This window comes from Malaya genurostris, chromosome 3 (assembly GCF_030247185.1).
Source record: "Malaya genurostris strain Urasoe2022 chromosome 3, Malgen_1.1, whole genome shotgun sequence".
Lineage (NCBI taxonomy): Eukaryota > Metazoa > Arthropoda > Insecta > Diptera > Culicidae > Malaya > Malaya genurostris.
Genome location: NC_080572.1, coordinates 25,423,928 through 25,438,926, shown reverse-complemented (window position 1 = coordinate 25,438,926; position 14,999 = coordinate 25,423,928). Strand labels below are relative to the sequence as shown.

Genomic DNA, 14,999 nt, shown 5'->3' with positions numbered 1-14,999 from the left:
TATCATCATAGCACAAATTTGAACAGAATCTATTTGCGAGCCATCGTTTTGGTCGTATGTAAATAGAGATTCCAGTATGCATACGACCTCGTCGTCAAATCAATCCACTTCAGTTCGTGCTCGCATCTCATCCGACACAGTCGAAAATTACTTACGGTCGAGACGATAGAAACAAAGACAATACAATGTAGTGAACAATAGAGTGTACGAAATGGGCAAATACGATTTAACAAATCCTGAAACTTGGCCTACAAGACCAAATTCAATTTGTATTGATTTCAAGCGCTGCAAAGTTAGACAAGCAGCAACCGAAATTGAAATCTTTCTTAAGGAACGAATGCATCTAAACGTTAATGATGTAAATAAGATTCAATTCAACAAGGCGTCTAACTGTGTACATTATGTTCAAACGTGAAAGAGATGCAATTGCATTCGCTTCGGTTAATAACGGAGTGCACAGTGTTGTTCATGACAATGTTAAATATAAAATCCCTATGTACATGGTGGACAATGCCATAGAAGTACGGGTGCATGACCTTCCCCAGCACACCAGCTATCAGTTCGTTCGGGAAAGTATGTCGTAGTACAGTGAAGTTCTTTCCATCGAAAGGGAAGTACACTAAGGTCTTTTTATGCGGTTTTTTATGCGACTTTTTTATGCGAATTTTCAGAGTTATGCGGTTTTTTAATGCGAATTTTCAGAGTTATGCGGTTTTTATGCGAATTTTCAGAGTTATGCGGTTCTTTTTATGCGAAGTTTCAGAGTTATGCGAATTTTTTGAGTTATACGGTTTTTTATGCAAATTTTCGGACTTATGCGGTTCTTTTTATGCGTTTTTTTATGCAAAGTTTCAGATTTATGCGGTTTTTTATGCGAATTTTCAGAATTATGCGGTTTTTATGCGAATTTTTAGAGTTATGCCGTTTTTTTATGCGAATTTTCAGAGTTATGCGGCTTTTTATGCGAATTTTCAGAGTTATGCGGTTTTTTTATGCGAATTTTCAAAGTTATGCGGTTTTTTATGCAAATTTTCGGAGTCATGCGGTTTTTTATGCAAAGTTTCAGAGTTATGCGGTTTTTATGCGAATTTTCAGAGTTATGCGGTTTTTTTTATGCGAAATTTCAGAGTTATGCGGCTTTTTATGCGAATTTTCAGAGTTATGCGGTTTTTTTATGCGAATTTTCAGAGTTATGCGGTTTTTTATGCAAATTTTCGGAGTCATGCGGTTCTTTTTATGCGAAGTTTCAGAGTTATGCGGTTTTTTTATGCGAATTTTCAGAGTTATGCGGTTTTTTATGCGAATTTTTAGATTTATGCGGTTCTTTTTATGCGAAGTTTCAGAGTTATGCGAATTTTTAGTTATACGGTTTTTTATGCAAATTTTCGGACTTATGTGGTTCTTTTTATGCAAAGTTTCAGAGTTATGCGGTTTTTTATGCGAATTTTCAGAGTTATGCGGCTTTTTATGCGAACTTTCAGAGTTATGCGGTTTTTTTATGCGAATTTTCAGAGTTATACGGTTTTTTATGCAAATTTTCGGTTTTTTATGCAAAGTTTCAGAGTTATGCGGTTTTTTTATGCGACTTTTCAGAGTTATGCGGTTTTTATGCAAATTTTCGGAGTCATGCGGCTCTTTTTATGCGGTTTTTTATGCGAATTTTCAGAGTTATGAGGTTTTTTAGGCGAATTTTCAGAGTTATGCGATTTTTTTATGCCGTGCGTAAACTCGCATAAAAAAGACTTCAGTGTATGGCGGAATTTTTTTCCTGGTATCCGGAATGGCGTGCGACTGGAACGTATGCAACTACATAAAGAAATTTCATCTTATATCATTTGTGATCAACACGGGATACATCCGTGTAAAACGCTGATTACGTATGAAAATTAACTGGTTACATGCCAGTTTTGTGAACAACCTGCACACTACGCAAAACTTGCATTGATATTGCGAAAAGGACATCTTCAAACAAAAACAAGGACAATCATTCAACAACGGAAACTAGTGAGCGCACTATTCCTGTTTCACCATCAAACCAACCAGCAACTGCAATTAATGTACAACAAGGCGCGTCTACAGCAACTAACAACGAACCCAAGACTGCGAATTACGAGGAAAACGTTAAAAAACGGAAACCAACAACGATACCACCGATGCGGCAATGGAGGACGAGATGAGCCACGAAAAAAGTGTCCCTCTTTCATCGAAAGATAAAAATGGAAGCTCCTCTCCCCCTAGAAAAAGGGTGACAACGAGATCCAATGGTAAAAGATTATTTTATCTAATAAAAATATGGCTCAATCGGCCACGTAAAGCTTGTACGCGAATTAGCCTGAATAAATTTTTTTTATAAAAAAAATCAATCCAGCGTAATACTGAAGTAATGCTCTCGAGGTCGTCAAATGGTGAGATAACTAAGTCCTCACAAGTCCCTATCTCATGTCTCCCCGAGCGTCTATGATGACATTTGGTCAATAGAACGGCGTCGACTGGGTGCTATCGCCTTCTGCGTTAGTAGTAGAATGAGAGGGTGCGAAATGGCCTGTAGGTTGAAGCCCATCCTAAAGTACAGTGTTTATCATAGTATATTACAACATATAATTCTGTTGTTTATTACATCATGTATTATTATTATTATATTTTTTATTATTATTATTATTATTATTATTATTATTATTATTATTATTATTATTATTATTATTATTATTATTATTATTATTATTATTATTATTATTATTATTATTATTATTATTATTATTATTATTATTATTATTATTATTATTATTAGAAGAGCGTAACTTACACTGCGATATTAACTGTTATATTGTTATTAACTGTTAATCATAGCATATTATTTCATATATTATCGTCTTACACTATTTTATGTTATTATATAGTATGTTGTATGGTATTACACTGCATTGCATTATATCATATTATATTGTATTATATTATATTATATTTTATTATATTATATTATATTGTATTCTAGTATATTATGTTATATTGTATTGCATTATGTTGTATTATATTATATTATATTATATTATAGGGTTTATTATGAGTAGTACTACGCACCTCTGCGCAAAGTATAAATTTGTTTTCCTTATAAGTTATCATTTTTAAAGTAACTTTTAACAAAATATCAAGGTCGTCACAAGGTGAACTTGGTCCTCACTGGTTCCTGTTCCATGCCTACACGTGTGTCTGTGGTGACAATTGTTCGATGGAATGCGTTGATGGCAGAATGAGAAGATGAGAAATGACATATAAATTGAAGTAATATAATATCATAGCATATCGCAACATATCATTTTATTCATTCTATTATTTATAATATAATTCATTGTACTATATTATATTGTTTTTTTTATTATTATTTTCATTATTATGTTTATTGTTATTATTATTAATTTGTCATCAATCATAACAACATATATTATTTTAATAGATGTGGATTTTATTATTGTTATTAGAAGAGAAATATTCTACTTCCTGCAGTATTGCGAAGATAGAAGAGCATAACTGACACTCTACATTATTTTTACATGTTATTTTATATATTGTTTTATAATATATTGTAATGACATTGTATTATATTATATTAAATTAAAATTTATTATATTATATTATGTTATATTATATAATTTTGTAATCTATTATATCATTTTATGTTATATAATTTCATTACACTATGTTTCATTGTATTTATAAATATAAAACATTTTGCACGGGGGCGTAAAGGGGAGGGAGCATCAGGGCATCGGACGAATTGATGACTGGACGAGGGATTGTGGATAGCCAGCCCAAGTCACTTGAAGGAATCAGAACAAATTGGCTCAAATTGCACGTTCCCCTTGATATTTGGAGATTTGTGCCTTGACTTGAAGGAAACTTGTTTCCTTCTGAAGGTTTGAAATGAGTCTAACGTGCCCTTCTCAAACAAACCATCAGGCGGGTTCAAGCATGTATAGTGATATGCTTCATTCATGCACAGAATATTATGGTTGGAAGAGTATCTTTTATTCCCGCGGAATACGAGTAAGTGACTCTACTTACATATCCGCTCAACCCTTTTTATTCGCTTTTCGGTAACAGCTATAGTAAGAAGTTGAATGGATGAGTCATATCGGGGCTACTGTAAGTCTACCCGCATCCACTGGCAAGTCCTTGAACTGATGGTGGTTTCACTCCACATCACAATACTGAAGTAATGCTTTCGAATCAAGTTAAATGAGGCAAATCCATTTACAAATCACCAAGATACAAACTCATCGAATTAGGTCAGACAAATCAATCGCCGCCAGGGAATCAAATCAAAGCTAATTGGTCTTCAATATACTCAAGTGAACACGGTGTGCATCAGTTTCCACCCCAACAGTTTCCACCCCAACTGCTATTTAACCGTTCGTTTCAACTTCGTTCAACTGAAAATCGAGCCCGTTTCGAACCTGATTTTCATACTGAGTTCGCTCAAATCCTTGTTGCCAAGTGCGAATCAAACTCTGCTTGGAGCATAGATTCCATTTTGTGCGATTGACATATTGCCGCAAAACTCAATCACCGGTGTGGCATCTGCGTATGAAAAATGAAATTAGGGAAAGGAGGAATCTTCTAAATATGTTATTTTCATATTAATAGTCGTGATTTGTGTACACTTTTTCGTTCATTTCATAATCTATTTATTCATGTTTGCATTTATTTATGGTTATGTACATCGGATAAACGAATCTAAATGGACAGATAGGTTTTGAAAAAGCCCATTAGAGTTGAATCTTGTTTGTCATTCTTATACGGGCATAAAAATTATCATCTCTTAAAACAATTACAAGAACAAAACAACTACAATAATTCGAATCTTAAACCGGCTTCATACTAGAGATGGTCGGGTATAGAAATTCTTATACCCGAACCCGACCCGTACCCGAGTGATCAGCAAAAAAAATTACCCGTACCCGACCCGTACCCGATTAAAAATTTAAAACATTACCCGTACCCGACCCGTACCCGGTCAATAATAAAAAAAAATTACCCGTACCCGATAAAAAATAAAAAATTTTACCCGTACCCGACCCGTACCCGATTAAAAATTACCTGTACCCGTACCCGACCCGAATGAGTAGTAAAAAGTTTACCAAAATTCAGGATGGAAAAAATAAAATGTTTTAGATAGCGAGCTAGATAGAGCGTATCAGGCTCTAGTTTGTAAGTAAAATACATTAAAATGCTTGTGTACATTTGTACATATAAATACACTGTGAAGCATGAATAGATTTCCAATGTCTTTGGAACTTTATACTCATTTACAAATGTCAACAAAACGGGAGTAATATCTACTCAAATTTTTCGAGAAGCTTATTGATCCAAAATGTCGTAATACCCGTTGTATTCAATTTTGGGTAAGTATGGTTTTTACGGAACAGTGCGACTTTTGATCTAATTCTTTAGAACCACAAGTAAGCGTGCTCATTATCTTGACACACAAATAAAAATTCACATTAAAATCACTTGAAAAATCACGAACATCCCCTAAAATTAATAGAGTATCATCGGTTCGTTTACGTGAATTGACCAAACATCAAATAATTCACGTGTATTCCCGGTGTGAAAAATTCAATTTTGAAAATGGTGAACTGTGAGGTGTAAGTAGTTTGAACATTTGTGAGACATTTTTTATGGTTACATTTTTACCTTTTTTTATAAGTATAAAAAATAGGTATAGAATTCGCTCAAACTTTCGAAAAATTTTCCGAGGCCCGGAGGGCCGAGTGACATATACCAATCGATTCAGCTCAACGAACTGAGCAAATGTCTGTGTGTGTGTGTGTGTGTGTGTGTGTGTATGTGTGTGTGTCCGTATGTGTGTTGTCAACTAAGAGGTCGAGATCTCAGAGATGGCTGGACCGATTTTGATCAAACTAGTCGCAAATGAAAGGTCTCCCCGTCACCCAGAACGCTATTGAATGGTTTTGAGATCGGATGTTTACTTTTTGAGTTATATGAAGTTTTATGTCAAAATTTTCAGTTTTTTGACAATATCTGTCACAATTGACCTTGAAACCAGAATGTGTTTTCAGACTTAGATTCCGCACGGTGATAGCTATCCAACAAGCCATAGATTGTTAAAATCCGTCCATTTTTAACGGAGATATCGATATTTTTGGGTAGGACATATTCCAGTAGTAGGAGTTTCACGCACTTAGTGATAAAGCGATTTTTCTGAGCAAAGTGAAACACGATTCTTTATACTGTTACATACAATTATTTCTAAGTAACAAAAAGACTGTGTATAGCATCTTTTTTCATGGTAATTTGCCTCGAACCGATTTTAGCACGGTTCGTTTTTGGCAACAATAACAATAATAAACGTTCGAATATGATATATATAAACCAGATGATGGCAGCATTTCCGAGTTGAGAACAATGCCATGATTAAATTTATTTAAACTACTTACAGCAATAAATGCTGGAAGAACATAACACCCATATACCATTCGAATCAGTTCGTCGAGATCAGCAAATATGTGTGTGACAAATAATTTCGCTCAATATTCTCGGAGGTGACTCGACCGTTTTCTACAAATTCTGATTCATCTGAGAAGCCGTATACTCCCAAACAAGCATCCTGAATTTCATTTGGATCCATTTAAAATAATATAACTAATTTTTCTCGTAGATGGCTGAATCGATCTAAGATTCAAATTGAATCTAAGAACCATCTAAGATTCAAATTGAAGGCCTTAAGATCCTATAAAACATCTCGCTTTTTACTCAGATCTGACTTCCGGTTTAGAAGATTCAGGGTGATTAGTATAGAAATGTCTATTCCACGTAAATTAATCAGGTTATCGGGTTTGCAGATTTGGATAATTCATAACCAAATGAACATATTTCAGTTTTATTGTTTTTCAATTTTTGATTCAGAAGGTACTACGATTTCTCAAAGATGTCTGCACTGATTTTCAAACATTTTGATTCAAATGTAAACTGTACAGCTCCTTAGGTGAATTTAACTGACTTCGGCTACATCGATTTTCGAATTCTGGTTCCAGTCCGAATCGTTTCTCAAAGCTCACTCGTTTTCTCAAGAAATGCCAACTCGAATTTCAAAAACGAAAATTCAAATTAAAGGACTTACGGTCCCATACAAAATTGGTCAATTTTATCCGATTCTGACTTCCGATTCTAGAATTACAGAGTGATCAAATTTCAAAATTCGAACCGATGTAGAAGGTGACAATTCCAAAAAACTTGAAAGTTGGACTCAAAACTATTGCAATTTATTCGTTTTTGGCCATACGAATTGGTTTGGGTTATGCTGGTTCCTGAATACCGGCTCTGGAAGTACCCTAAATAACTGTAAACTCTGAAGTGAAACTTACGTCGACATTTCATGGAATGTTCAATCAACTGTCACAATTTTAGACTAAATATTACAGGGTAATGAGTGATTAAAATCTCAATTTGCCGCTTGAAATGACGGTCAATAAAATAATGCCCTGAGAACTAAAACACCAAAGAATATTAATGCAAAAAACACATGCGGATTGATAAAAAAAGGTATCATCTCACTGCTAGGTGGATTAAGCTCGTTTTTTTACTACAAAGCAAAATGAATTATGATTTTGATTTAAATTAATCTATCAAATATGCCCGTTTTGTAAGCCTCACAAACCCACACCAACGATGTTAACGGGAGCTGGTGGTTTTTACAGCCATTGAACTTCTGTTCCACCTCTCTTGGAACCCTCAACGAGTGAACACGGTGAAAATTTGAGCATATCGCGTGAAAAGATTTTCACCCGTACTTTTGCGACTGTCACGTATCGAGATTTTCAGTGAAAAGAAACGTAAACTAACTCGACGTCAACATTTCAAAAGGGCCTAAAGAGTGTAATCGTCACATTATCTCCAAACCATTATTTTCTTTTCATAGATAGTCTGAGTGCAATTGAAGCTATTCGCTCAAACGCTGCTTGCCAAAATGAACCTTTTTTCTTGGGCAAAATAAAACAGTCCCTGAACGTCATATTGAATAATAATTATCAAATCACAATAGTTTGGGTTCCGGCTCATTGCTCCATTCCAGGCAATGAAAGAGCCGATAGTTTAGCTAAACGTGGTGCTATTGAGGGTGAGATTTATGAGAGACCGATTGCTTTCAACGAATTCTATAGCGCGTCTCGCCAAAGAACACTTGCCAGCTGGCAAGCTTCTTGGGATAAAGATGATCTGGGTCGGTGGATGCACTCAATTATTCCTAAAATATCGACAAAGGCATGGTTCAGGGGACTGGATGTGAGTAGAGATTTCATTCGTGTGATGTCCAGACTCATGTCCAATCACTACACGTTAGATGCACATCTCCTTCGAATTGGACTTTCCGAGACTAATCATTGTGCTTGCGGCGAAGGTTACCGCGATATTGACCATGTTGTTTGGACATGCGTGGAGTTTCGTGATGTCAGATCTCAACTAATAAATTCCTTGCGTACCCAAGGTAGACTATCCAATGTCCCAGTTCGCGACATTCTTGCTTGTCGTGACCTTCCATACATGAAACTTCTTTATCATTTCATTAAATCCATTGGAGTTCCAATTTGAATTTTATTTTATGTTAGACTGTTTTCTCTTCCATGAGTTAAACCAATAGCCAACTATAGGATATTGAATATAAGTGGTGAACTGATACAAACAAACCTGAAATAGTTATAAGATCATGTACAAAATAACTGTATTTTATTTAATGTAATTTAAAATAGCAACTCGCTTGATAAAAACAGTGTTTAGATTAACTAATGAGTACCAACATACTAATATGATATTCGAAATGTATTAGGTTTAAACTACTATGTATTGTGGATGCCACGGCGAAGAAAAACTTATGTATATTGCCTATGAAATAAACGTATTTATGAAAAAAAAGGGCCTAAAAACAATTGACTGATTTTCTTTGTTTACTTTCTCTTTCGACTATATCTGCGTTATTATACAAACGTTCGTTACATATTTGGTAATGTTTGAAACATGGAGATATTATCTTTCATCCTACACGAATACTTTGTAGGTACACGTGAAAATTAAGGAGATATTCACAAAAGAGAAAGTAAACAAAGAGCAACTCTCATTGGTTTATGTGCCCTTATGAAATGTTGACATCGAACTGGCAATATAGCTCAACTTGCTGTGCCATCAATCGGTGTCATTTCAAGTGAGGTGACACCACCCAAAAGTGAAGAATAAGAAGAACTTCTATGCAGATTTTCTGAAATAAATATTCATGTTTTTATGGGTAGAATCCTAATGATTTATATGTAAATTTTGAAAATCTCCAACCAATATTTAAAATAACAGTTTTCTGGTATCTAAATGTGATATGAGTACTACACTACATTTTATATATAAATCAAATAATTTTTACTGGATTGTGCATTAAACAGCTTTAAAATGGCAGTCCATTAAAACCTACGTGAAAAGTAGGGTCTGACCGCAACATCTTAGAGCTAAGGCAGTGTGTCTTATTAAATATGTTATAAAAAAGTAGGGTGGAAAATATTCACATAACTTTTCACGTAACTATGATTGATCGTTTTTTTTAAATGAAAAAAAAATGTTTTTTCTGGAAAAAGATGCCAGTTTTCAGGTCTGGTTCTAGGCGCGAATGTCAAAACCCCTTGAATCAAATTGTTTATTTTTCGGAACAACTGTTTTGCAATAAAAAATTCTCGTCAACGTGTAAACATATTTATGTGAAGTACAAATGGTCGGGTAATCGATCAGAAAAAAAAATTTACCCGTACCCGACCCGTACCCGAGTGAGTAGTAAATTTTTTTACCCGACCCGACCCGTACCCGAGTAAGCAGTAAATTTTTTTTACCCGTACCCGACCCGTACCCGATTGAAAATAAAATTTTTTACCCGTACCCGACCAAAAACCCGTCGGGTACGGGTACGGGTCGGGTTTCGGGTAAAATACCCGATACCCGACCATCTCTACTTCATACATACTATATAAATAACATGAAAAATAAATATTGCAAAACATTGTCAAAACATATTATTATTAATTTTACTAGCAAAGTGACTACATGATTCAATAAACTCGAAGCACAGATACAAAACTGACAAAAAGATGTCAGCAATAACAATGGACTCTAAGGGTAAGAAATTTAATTTGAGATCGAATTGTGCTACATTTTCTAGAGTCAAAGCAAAGTCTTGGCATTACATTCCTTTTATGGAATTTGACCTTTCTGTTTCAACAGACTTCGCAGCCGATTTTTAGTGTACAGAATCATTGCATGGCTAGTACTATGGATCCTGGATCCATTTTCTAGAACTATGTTTAAACATAGGAAAACAGAAACTGAGAAAGTTCGTTCTAGGTTCTAATTGTCTAAAACTGTCAGATAACAGTCGATGTGATGGTTACATAAACATCTCGTTGATATCTTAGATTATGTTGGTGATTCGTTGTGACCAATTCGCGAATGGAGTGCTGTTTTTTGAAGCTAATCATGTTATATGTATAGCTTATACAGAAAACAGGATTTGTAAGACAATCATCTCATCAGAGAGAACTTCCACATACAGTTCGCTTGGAAATAATGTATCTCAGTGGACTTTAACACGCCGAATACCAAGGGGGTAAAAAAAGTGGGAACGCTAATTTTGACTGACTATATCTTAGCCATTTTTGGACCGATTTCAAAACTTTTTTCTTTCGCTTCCCCCCTCCCCGTCTCTTCTCCATCTCGATGTCAACTAATTAGATCTCTGTCGTTCTTAGTCATTTCGTTCCCATATCCCCATTTTACTTCGTTTTCCGCAATATTTACTTCTCTATATTTTGTTCGTTCTCTTATGTAACATCACCATCATCGCCCACGGAAGGCCGCCCTAGTCATGCGGGCCACCCGCCGGGTATTCGTAGCCTGGGGGTGTTTCCCGCGGACCCACACGGACCGAAGGATGCGGCCAACGTCATCTGGAAGACTCATGACATATTCCATCCACCGGCCGGTGCCGATCGCCAGCTGAAGGCTGGATCTGTCAAATTCGACCACTGCGACCCCAATACAACACTATCCAATTATACTATCCTAGTTTTAAGTTAGTCGTTAAGAATAAAATTAGAAAAAGCCCTTGGCACCTTAGAGCTTAAGCAGTGTGCCTTAAAATTATATTATTGAATAAAAAAAAAACTTTTTTCACCATTAGAAATTTCATTCATTCATTCGGAATAAAATCCATTTGGAACTAAGGAAAACCAAATATTCTGTTCAAAGTTATTATAAAAAGCTCCAACTAAAGTCTGTTGAAAAAAGTGGGAACGCTTACTTTTCTGGCCATATCTCAGCTGTTAGAAGTCCGATTTTAAAAATTTGTTTATCATTAGACCGATACGTCTATCGTAACATAAATGGAACAGAAAATTTTTCAATTACACTTTGTTAATGAAAGTTATGATCAAAAACGTGACCAAAAGTCAAAGCATAAATTATCGAAAACTTCGTATTTTCGACATATCTTTAAATTCAAAGCGGCGACATATGCATTTTTATATACCAATAGATTGCATTCGATTTCAGTTATATTTTTTAGAAGAAATCAATTTAAACTTTGCTCAAAACTGTCTCAAAAAATTCGATATTGTCACAGAAAATTTAGAATATTAGAAGTATTCGAAGAATGTTAAATACAGCTAAGCATTTTTGTACACCAATCGATTGAATTTGATACCAGCTTTCATGTACGGGAAAAATAGTTTCAAATTTACCAAAAAAAAAATCAAAAATTAGGTATTTCACAGAAATTTTAAAATTAAAATAAAATAAAACCTGTTTGACACTTAGCACGAGTAACCATAGGAAAGATCGGGTATCCATCCCTTGGGACCTTGGTCGTATTCTGACAGAGAGGAGGGCTTGTCTCTTCTACACGGAGAGCGAACCAATCCGAGCGTCTGTTCCCCATGTTAAAGGCGGCTCGACGCAGCATCTATTCTCCGTGTTAGAAGCCTTCCTTGTGTTAGCGTGGGATTCTAAATAGGGCTGACACGATAGTTCTTCGGCGAGGCAGGGGGGTTGGTACTGGCCTAACAAGCCGCCCGTAAAAAGGAAGTTACGTTCAATAAAAAAGATATACGACTCGGAATGATCTGCAAAGACCTAGGCGTCGAACAAAAGACTACGATTGAAAGTTTAGCACATGGAACTGCCAATCGCTTGGCTTCCCGAATGCTGCATGATGAATATAAGATTGGACTCCTAAAATTTTACACGTTGCTAAGTTCATTGAGTTGGTAAGCAAAATTTCTTAGACGTGCACTTACGTCAAATCCACGTAAGTGCCTACAACTTCTTCAATTTTAAAAACTTCTGTGAAAATATCGATTTTTTTTAAGATTTTTGGTAAATATAATATATAAAATTTTTTAAATTTTAGCTGAAAGTAAATTTAGTCGGTTGTTACACGAATGTTCTAGAATGCGTGCTTAGCTAAGTCACAAAAAACTCTAAGATTCAAAAATTTCTGTAAAAATGCAAAATTACTTGAGATTTTTAGTAAATATGATAGAATTTCCTGTTAAAAATTTTATTTGAAACAATATTCAATCGATTGGTGATCAACTAAGCCTAAATGCTCGATATTATTTTTTTGCTAAGTGTAAAACAGGTTTAATTTTATTTGAATTTTAAAATTTCTGTGCGATTTCTAATTTTTGGATTTTCTTTAGTAAATTTGAAACTATTTTTCCCGTACATTATAGCTGGTATCAAATTCAATCGATTGGTGTACCAAAATTGTATATAGCATTCTTCGAATACTTCTAATATTCTAAAATTTTTGTGACAATATCGAATTTTTTGAGACATTCTCAGTAAAGTTTAAATTTATTTCTTCAAAAACATACAGCTGATATCAAATGCAATCTATTGGTATATAAAAATGCATAGGTCGTCGCTTTGAATTTAAAGATATGTCGAAAATACGAAGTTTTCGATAATTTATGCTTTGACTTTTGGTCACGTTTTTGATCATAACTTTCATTAACAAAGTGTAATTGGAAACTTTCCTGTTCCATTCATGTTGTGATAGACGTATCTGTCCAATGATAAACAAACTTTCAAAATCGGACTTCTAACAGCTGAGATATGGCTAGCCGAAGTGAGCGTTCCCACTTTTTTTTCAACAGAATTTAGTTTCAACTTTTTATAATAACTCTGAGTAGAATATTCGGTTTTCCTTGGTTTAAATGGTTTTTATTCAGAATGAATTTACCTTTCTAATGGTAAAAAAAAGTTTTGAAATCGGTCCAAAAATGGTTAAGATATAGTCAGTCAAAATGAGCGTTCCCACTTTTTATGGTACCCTTGGTAGTCCGCGTAACTTTTTACCCCCTTGGTATTCGGAGTGTTAAGGGGTTCGTACAAAGCGGGAAATGCTCGCTGTAAGCATTTAGCTGCTTGTTTGCTAGAACAGCTCAAGCATGGGGTCCAACAAGAAACGAAAAATTCAAGTGGGAAAGAAATCGAATATGTTAACTGTGTTGTATAAAACATTACATTCGTTTAAATCTCGAGAATGTTAATATGAAAGATCATATTGCCGAATCTTTAGAAAAAATTCTCAAAGATATAAAATCAAAGTTTTAAATTGTGGATTACACTAATCTTGATTTACATTTGAATTTTTGAGCTTGAGCTTGAGCTTGAGCTTGAGCTTGAGCGCTGGTCGAAAGCCTCGTTACTTATCGGGATTAGCTGAAATCGTACAGGGAGTTTCTAGATGATCCGACCTGGGACTGGTAAATCATCCTTCAATGCATATCTTCTGGTAATCCCAGAATTCATTGATCAGTACCGCCGCCGGCCAGGCCTGAACCTAGATCGTCTAAGAAATGGGAAGGGATGTTAGTCAAACACTTTTTGTTACTAGAGGCCGTATATACTACTGCGCACTCCACAAGTGTCACGGGAGAAGGATATTTGTTAGTAAAAGTTTCAGTATTGGTATTATTCGCGCGCGACTCAGTATGTTCCGGTTTCAAGATGCTAGGATGCACCACTAAACTCACTGATTTCCCGAGTGAACGTTTCAACAATATCCTATATTGAAGTCCTGGGAAGTCTTGATTCACAGCTCTTATTCGAGGAAACTAAAGAAAAATTTGCAATACCATCGCGTAAAGAATAAAAACTTCCCTATTTTTATAAATGAAATTACGTAATACAAAATAAACGAGTGAATAGGATTTAGACAAAATAGTTGGTTCATTGCATTGACATATTCTAAACAGTTGTTATAAAATCATTTTAAATCACCAAATAAAGGTGAACAGATTTCACGCGTGTCTTGATTCTTCATTATTTCCGCTTTATTATTTCAATTATTTATTAAAATTATTAATTGGTTCTATTGGTTGATCTGGGCAGCCGACTACCGAGAAAAATATTAATTTATTTTTTGAAATATTAATTTCGAGTGTTTTTTACTATGAATTCAATATACCGATATATGTTATCCCTGTTATTAACTTTGTAATATCAACGGATTTGCGCAATAGTTGATTTTTATCATTTAATTTATAATCCTAAAAGACAATCAATAACATGGAAGAGGAAATCATTCCAAATAAAACTTTTCTCCGAAGCTAGACGGAAATTGATATGTTGAATGAAGAGATAATTTAGTAAAATAGAGTAATCAGAAGTGAAACATTGAAAATATCTGATAACTGAAATGAAAAATAAACTCCTGCAATTGTCGCCTTTTACGACATGGAAGCAGGAACCCAGTGGATCTATTCTTGGTTCATTTTTTTCCACCGGATTCCACATGGCATCTAGGCTGGTACTGTCCGGAGAGAGCTAATAGGTACTATCAATCTCCTAGTGGACCCCAGCCTCTTGATTTACATTTGAATTTTTGTTAGTACAAATTCTGCAATCGCGAAACACAAAAGCGGACGACAAATGAATGAATCAATTACATA

General features: G+C 34.8%; 1 pseudogene; it reads left to right on the top strand.

Moving 5' to 3' along the window:
• The first annotated feature begins 10,444 nt into the window (after positions 1 to 10,444).
• On the top strand, positions 10,445 to 13,561 carry LOC131439340 (uncharacterized; annotated as a pseudogene).
• Positions 13,562 to 14,999: the final 1,438 nt, after the last annotated feature.